Consider the following 7,752-nt stretch of genomic DNA (forward strand, 5'->3'; position numbering starts at 1 on the left):
CTCTAGACTTGAGACAGTGATTTTGAGTTTTCTCTGGAGTGCCATCAAGGAAATCAAGGCTCCTTTCTCGTTTGATGTGGAACACGGAATTGCTCTGCATGCAGTGCAGGGGAATCGGGCCTCATCTCGCGGCGAGGGGGAAGTCTCATGGTTTTTCTCGAGTTGCGGCCGGAACCTGGGGTATATTCTCGAGTTACGATGGGGAGGGCCCTTCCAGACACGTGTTTGTTCAGCGACGTCAGGACTCCTGCCTAGGTGCGAGGGACACCTCGGGATTCTCCTCGAGTCTTGGCATGGCAATGGGGAAGCGTCTCCACGTCAGGCGGGAGACTCAGGGTCCCTTTCCACGTGCCACAGGGATCCTGGGACTCCTATCCATTTTCAAGAGGAGTCAGGCATCGTCTCCTTTGGAAGCATTGATCTCCGCGGACCTCTCGAGTTTTCAAAGGATGTGAGGCCTCCGGTCGCGATGAGGCGGAGAATTCGGTCTTTCTCTGAGGTCTCCACAGGGGATTCAGACATCCCTTCGTCTTGGGAGATGCAAGACGAGCCTGCATTCAATTCACTGCAGGGATATCCGGCCTTACTTCGAGTCAGAGCATCTCAGTGTCCATTCCACTTGAGGCCACAAACTCAGGGTCCCTCTCACATACCTGTAGCTGAGAGAAGCCTCCTCCTGAGGTGCTAATGGAAAGTTGGTATTCCTCTTGAGTCGAAGCCAGGGACTAAGCTCTCATCTCGAGTAGATTTGGGTTACACGGAGCCCTTTCGTGTTTCTCCAGTGACCTCAGGATCCCTCTAGACTTGAGACAGTGATCTTGGGTTTTCTCTGCAGTGCCATCAAGGAAATCAAGGCTCCTTTCACGTGTCATGTGGAACACGGAATTGCTCTGCACGCAATGCAGGGGAATCAGGCCTCATCTCGCCGCGAGGGGGAAGTCTCATGGTTTTTCTCGAGTTGCGGCCGGAACCTGGGGTATATTCGCGAGTTACGACGGGGAGGGCCCTTCCAGACACGTGTTTGTTCAGCGACGTCAGGACTCCTGCCAAGGTGCGAGGGACACCTAGGGATTGTCCTCGAGACTTGGCATGGCAATTGGGACGCGTCTCCACGTGAGGCGGGAGACCCAGGGTCCCTTTCCACATGCCACAGGGATCCTGGGACTCCTATCCATTTTCAAGAGGAGTCAGGCATCGTCTCCTTTGGAAGCATTGATCTCCGCACACCTCTCGAGGTTTCAAAGGATGTGAGGCCTCAATTCGGGATGAGGCGGAGAACTAGGTCTTTCTCTGTGGTCTCCACAGTGGATTCAGACATCCCTTCCTCTTGGGAGATGCAAAACGAGCCTGCATTCATTTCACTGAAGGGATATCCAGCCTTACTTCGAGTCAGAGTTTCTCGGTGTCCATTCCACTTGAATCCCCAACTCAGGGCCCTCTCACATAACTTTATCTGAGAGAAGCCTCCTCTTGAGGTGCTTGTGGAAAGTTGCTATTCCTCTAGAGTCGAAGCCAGTGACTAAGCTCTCATCACGAGTTGATTTGGGGTCCATGGATCCATTTCGGTTTGATACAGTGACCTCAGGATCCCTCTAGACTTGAGACAGTGATCTCGGGGTTTCTCTGGAGTGCCATCAAGGAAATCAAGGCTCCTTTCACGTTTGATGTGGAACACGGAATTGCTCTGCATGCAGTGCAGGGGAATCGGGCCTCATCTCGCGGCGAGGGGGAAGTCTCATGTTTTTTCTCGAGTTGCGGCCGGAACCTGGGGTATATTCTCGAGTTACGACGGGGAGGTCCGTTCCAGACACGTGTTTGTTCAGCGACGTCAGGACTCCTGCCTAGGTGCGAGGGACACCTCGGGATTCTCCTCGAGTCTTGTCATGGCAATTGGGACGCGTCTCCACGTGAGGCGGGAGATCCAGGGTCCCTTTCCATGTGCCACAGGGATCCTGGGACCCCTATCCATTTTCAAGAGGAGTCAGGCATCGTCTCCTTTGGAAGCATTGATCTCCGCACACCTCTCGAGGTTTCAAAGGATGTGAGGCCTCAATTCGGGATGAGGCGGAGAACTAGGTCTTTCTCTGTGGTCTCCACAGTGGATTCAGACATCCCTTCCTCTTGGGAGATGCAAAACGAGCCTGCATTCAATTCACTGCAGGGATATCCGGCCTTACTTCGAGTCAGAGCATCTCCGTGTCCATTCCACTTGAGGCCACAAACTCAGGGTCCCTCTCACATACCTGTAGCTGAGAGAAGCCTCCTCTTGAGGTGCTTCTGGAAAGTTGGTATTCCTTTTGAGTCGAAGCCAGGGACTACGCTCTCATCTCGAGTTGATTTGGGGTCCACGGAGCCCTTTCCTGTTGCTACAGTGACCTCAGGATCCCTCTAGACTTCAGACAGCGATCTTGGGTTTTCTCTGGAGTGCCATCAAGGAAATCAAGGCTCCTTTCACGTTTGACGTGGAACACGGAATTGCTCTGCACACAGTGCAGGGGAATCGGGCCTCATCTCGCGGCGAGGGGGAAGGCTCAAGGTTTTTCTCGAGTTGCGCCGGAACCTGGGGTATATTCTCGAGTTGCGACGGGGAGGACCCTTCCAGACACGTGTTTGTTCAGCGACGTGAGGACTCCTGCCTAGGTGCGAGGGACACCTCGGGATTCTCCTCGAGTCTTGGCATGGCAATTGGGACGCGTCTCCACGTGAGGCGGGAGACCCAGGGTCCCTTTGCACGTGCCACACGGATCCTGGGACTCCTATCCATTTTCAAGAGGAGTCAGGCATCGTCTCCTTTGGAAGCCTTGATCTCCGCGGACCTCTCGAGTTTTCAAAGGATTAGAGGCCTCCGGTCGCGATGAGGCGGAGAACTAGGTTTTCTGTGTGGTCTCCACAGTGGATTCAGACATCCCTTCGTCTTGGGAGATGCAAGACGAGCCTGCATTCAATTCACAGCAGGGATATCCGGCCTTAATTCGAGTCAGAGCATCACAGTGTCCATTGCACTTGAGGCCACAAACTCAGGGTTTCTCTCACATACCTGTATCTCAGAGAAGCCTCCTCTTGAGGTGCTTGTGGAAAGTTGGTATTCCTCTAGAGTAGAAGCCAGGGACGAAGCTCTCATCTCGAGTTGATTTAGGGTCCATGGAGCCCTTTCCTGTTGCTCCAGTGACCTTAGGATCCCTCTAGCCTTGAGACAGTGATCTTGGATTTTCTCTGGAGTGCCATCAGGAAATCAAGGCTCCTTTCACGTTTGATGTGGAACACGGAATTGCTCTGCACGCAGTGCAGGGGAATCGGGCCTCATCTCGCGGCGAGGGGGAAGTCTCATGGTTTTTCTCGAGTTGTGGCTGGAACCTGGGGTATTTTCTCGAGTTTCGACGGGGAGGGCCCTTCCAGACACGTGTTTGTTCAGCGAAGTCAGGACTGCTCCCTAGGTGCGAGGGACACCTAGGGATTCTCCTCGAGTCTTGGCATGGCAATTGGGACGCGTCTCCACGTGAGGCGGGAGACCCAGGGTCCCTTTCCACGTGCCACAGGGATCCTGGGACTCCTATCCATTTTCAAGAGGAGTCAGGCATCGTTTCCTTTGGAAGCATTGATCTCCGTGGACCTCTCGAGTTTTCAAAGGATGTGACGCCTCCGGTCGTGATGAGGCGGAGAACTAGGTCTTTCTCTGTGGTCTCCACAGGGGATTCAGACATCCCTTCGTATTGGGAGATGCAAGACGAGCCTGCATTCAATTCACTGCAGGGATATCCGGCCTTACTTCTAGCCAGAGCATCTCGGTGTCCATTCCACTTGAGGCCACAAACTCAGGGTCCCTCTCACATACCTGTAGCTGAGAGAAGCCTCCTCTTGAGGTGCTTGTGGCAAGTTGATATGACTCTTGAGTCGAAGCCAGGGACTAAGCTCTCATCTCGAGGTGATTTGGGGTCCACGGAGCACTTTTGTGTTGCTACAGTGACCTCAGGATCCCTCTAGACTTGAGACAGTGATCTTGGGTTTTCTCTGGAGTGCCATCAATGAAATCAAGGCTCCTTTCACGTTTGATGTGGAACACGGAATTGCTCTGCACGCAGTGCAGGGGAATCGGGCCTCATCTCATGGCGAGGGGGAAGTCTCATGGTTTTTCTCGAGTTGCGGCCGGAACCTGGGGTATATTCTCGAGTTACGACGGGGAGGGCCCTTCCAGACACGTGTTTGTTCAGCGACGTCAGGACCCCTGCCTAGGTTCGAGGGACACCTCGGGATTCTCCTCGAGTTTTGGCATGGCAATTGGGACGCGTCTCCACGTGAGGCGGGAGACCCAGGGTCCCTTTCCACGTGCCACAGGGATCCTGGGACTCCTATCCATTTTCAAGAGGAGTCAGGCATCGTCTCCTTTGGAATCATTGATCTCCGCGGACCTCTCGAGTTTTCAAAGGATGTGAGGCCTCTGGTCGCGAGGAGGTGGAGAACTATGTCTTTCTCTGTGGTCTCCACAGGGGAATCAGACATCCCTTCGTCTTGGGAGATGCAAGACGAGCCTGCATTCAATTCACTGCAGGGATATCTGGCCTTACTTTGAGTCAGAGCATCTCGGTGTCCATTCCACTTGAGGCCACAAACTCAGGGTCCCTCTCACATACCTGTAGCTGAGAGAATCCTCCTCTTGAGGTGCTTGTGGAAAGTTGGTATTCCCCTTGAGTCGAAGCCAGGGACTAAGCTCTCATCTCGAGTTGATTTAGGGTCCATGGAGCCCTTTCCTGTTGCTCCAGTGACCTCAGGATCCCTCTAGAATTGAGACAGTGATCTTGGGTTTCTCTGGAGTGCCATCAAGGAAATCAAGGCTCCTTTCACGTTTGATGTGGAACACGGAATTGCTCTGCAAGCTGTGCAGGGGAATCGGGCCTCATCTCGCGGCGAGGGGGAAGTCTCATGGTTTTTCTCGAGTTGCGGCCGGAACCTGGGGTACATTCTAAAGTTACTACGGGGAGGGGCCTTCCAGACACGTGTTTGTTCAGCGAAGTCAGGACTCCTGCCTAGGTGCGAGGTACACCTCGGGATACTCGTCGAGTCTTGGCATGGCAATTGGGACGGGTCTCCACGTGAGGCGGAAGACCCAGTGTCTCTTTCCACGTGCCAAAGGGATCCTGAGACTCGTATCCATTTTCAAGAAGAGACAGGCATCGTCTCCTGTGGAAGCATTGATCTTCGCGGACCTGTCGAGTTTTCAAAGGATGTGAGGCCTTCGGTCGCGACGAGGCGGAGAACTAGGTCTTTCTCTGTGGTCTCCACAGGGGATTCAGACATCACTTCGTCTTGGGAGATGCAAGACGAGCATGCATTCAATTCACTGCAGGGATATCCGGCCTTACTTCGCGTCAGAGCATCTCGGTGTCCATTCCACTTGAGGCCACAAACTCAGGGTCCCTCTCACATACCTGTAGCTGAGAGAAGCCTCCTCTTGAGGTGCTTGTGGAAAGTTGGTATTCCCCTTGAGTCGAAGCCAGGAACTAAGCTCTCATCTCGTGTTGATTTAGGGTCCATGGAGCCCTTTCCTGTTGCTCCAGTGACCTCAGGATCCCTCTAGAATTGAGACAGTGATCTTGGGTTTCTCTGGAGTGCCATCAAGGAAATCAAGGCTCCTTTCACGTTTGATGTGGAACACGGAATTGCTCTGCACGCTGTGCAGGGGAATCGGGCCTCATCTCGCGGCGAGGGGGAAGTCTCATGGTTTTTCTCGAGTTGCGGCCGGAACCTGGGGTACATTCTAAAGTTACTACGGGGAGGGGCCTTCCAGACACGTGTTTGTTCAGCGAAGTCAGGACTCCTGCCTAGGTGCGAGGGACACCTCGGGATACTCGTCGAGTCTTGGCATGGCAATTGGGACGGGTCTCCACGTGAGGCGGAAGACCCAGTGTCTCTTTCCACGTGCCAAAGGGATCCTGAGACTCGTATCCATTTTCAAGAAGAGACAGGCATCGTCTCCTGTGGAAGCATTGATCTTCGCGGACCTGTCGAGTTTTCAAAGGATGTGAGGCCTTCGGTCGCGATGAGGCGGAGAACTAGGTCTTTCTCTGTGGTCTCCACAGGGGATTCAGACATCACTTCGTCTTGGGAGATGCAAGACGAGCATGCATTCAATTCACTGCAGGGATATCCGGCCTTACTTCGCGTCAGAGCATCTCGGTGTCCATTCCACTTGAGGCCACAAACTCAGGGTCCCTCTCACATACCTGTAGCTGAGAGAAGCCTCCTCTTGAGGTGCTTGTGGAAAGTTGGTATTCCTCTTGAGTTGAAGCCAGGGACTAAGCTCTCATCTCGAGTTGATTTGGGGTCCTTGGAGCCCTTTCCTGTTGCTACAGTGTCCTCAGGATCCCTCTAGACTTGAGACAGTGATCTTGGGTTTTCTCAGGAGTGCCATCAATAAAAGCAGGGCTCCTTTCATGTTTGATGTCAATCACGGAATTGTGCTGCACGCAGTGCAGGGGAATCGGGCCTCATCTCGCGGCGAGGGGTAAGTCTCATGGTTTTTCTCGAGTTGCGGCCGGAACCTGGGGTATATTCTCGAGTTATGACGGGGAGGGCCCTTCCAGACACGTGTTTGTTCAGCGACGTCAGGACTCCTGCCTAGGTGCGAGGGAGACCTCGGGATTCACCTCGAGTCTTGGCATGGCAATTGGGACGCATCTTCACATGAGGCGGAAGACCCAGTGTCCCTTTCCACGTGCCACAGGGATCCTGGGACTCCTATCCATTTTCAAGAAGAGTCAGGCATCGTCTCCTTTGGAAGCATTGATCTCCGCGGACCTCTCGAGTTTTCAAAGTATGTGAGGCCTCCGGTCGTGATGAGGCGGAGAACGAGGTCTTTCTCTGTGGTCTCCACAGGGGATTCAGGCATCCCTTCGTCTTGGGAGATGCAAGGCGAGCCTGCATTCAATTCACTGCAGGGATATCCGGCCTTACTTCGAGTCAGAGCATCTCCGTGTCCATTCCACTTGAGGCCACAAACTCAGGGTCTCTCTCACATACCTGTAGCTGAGAGAAGCCTCCTCTTGAGGTGCTTGTGGAAAGGTGCTATTCCTCTTGAGTCGAAGCCAGGGACGAAGCTCTCATCTCTAGTTGATTTGGGGTCCACGGAGCCCTTTCGTGTTGCTACAGTGACCTCAGGATCCCTCTAGACTTGAGACAGTGATCTTGGGTTTTCTCTGGAGTGCCATCAAGGAAATCAAGGCTCCTTTCACGTTTGATGTGGAAGACGGAATTGCTCTGCACACAGTGCAGGGGAATCGGGCCTCATCTCGCGGCGAGGGGGAAGGCTCATGGTTTTTCTCGAGTTGCGCCGGAACCTGGGGTATATTCTCGAGTTGCGACGGGAAGGACCCTTCCAGACACGTGTTTGTTCAGCGACGTGAGGACTCCTGCCTAGGTGCGAAGGACAACTCGGGATTCTCCTCGAGTCTTGGCATGGCAATTGGGACGCGTCTCCACGTGAGGCGGGAGACCCAGGGTCCCTTTCCACGTGCCACAGGGATCCTGGGACTCCTATCCATTTTCAAGAGGAGTCAGGCATCGTCTCCTTTGGAAGCCTTGATCTCCGCGGACTTCTCGAGTTTTCAAAGGATTAGAGGCCTTCGGTGGCGATGAGGCGGAGAACTAGGTTTTCTCCGTGGTCTCCACAGTGGATTCAGACATCCCTTCGTCTTGGGAGATGCAAGACGAGCCTGCATTCAATTCACAGCAGGGATATCCGGCCTTACTTCGAGTCAG

Source organism: Dama dama, chromosome 33, assembly GCF_033118175.1.
Source record: "Dama dama isolate Ldn47 chromosome 33, ASM3311817v1, whole genome shotgun sequence".
NCBI lineage: Eukaryota > Metazoa > Chordata > Mammalia > Artiodactyla > Cervidae > Dama > Dama dama.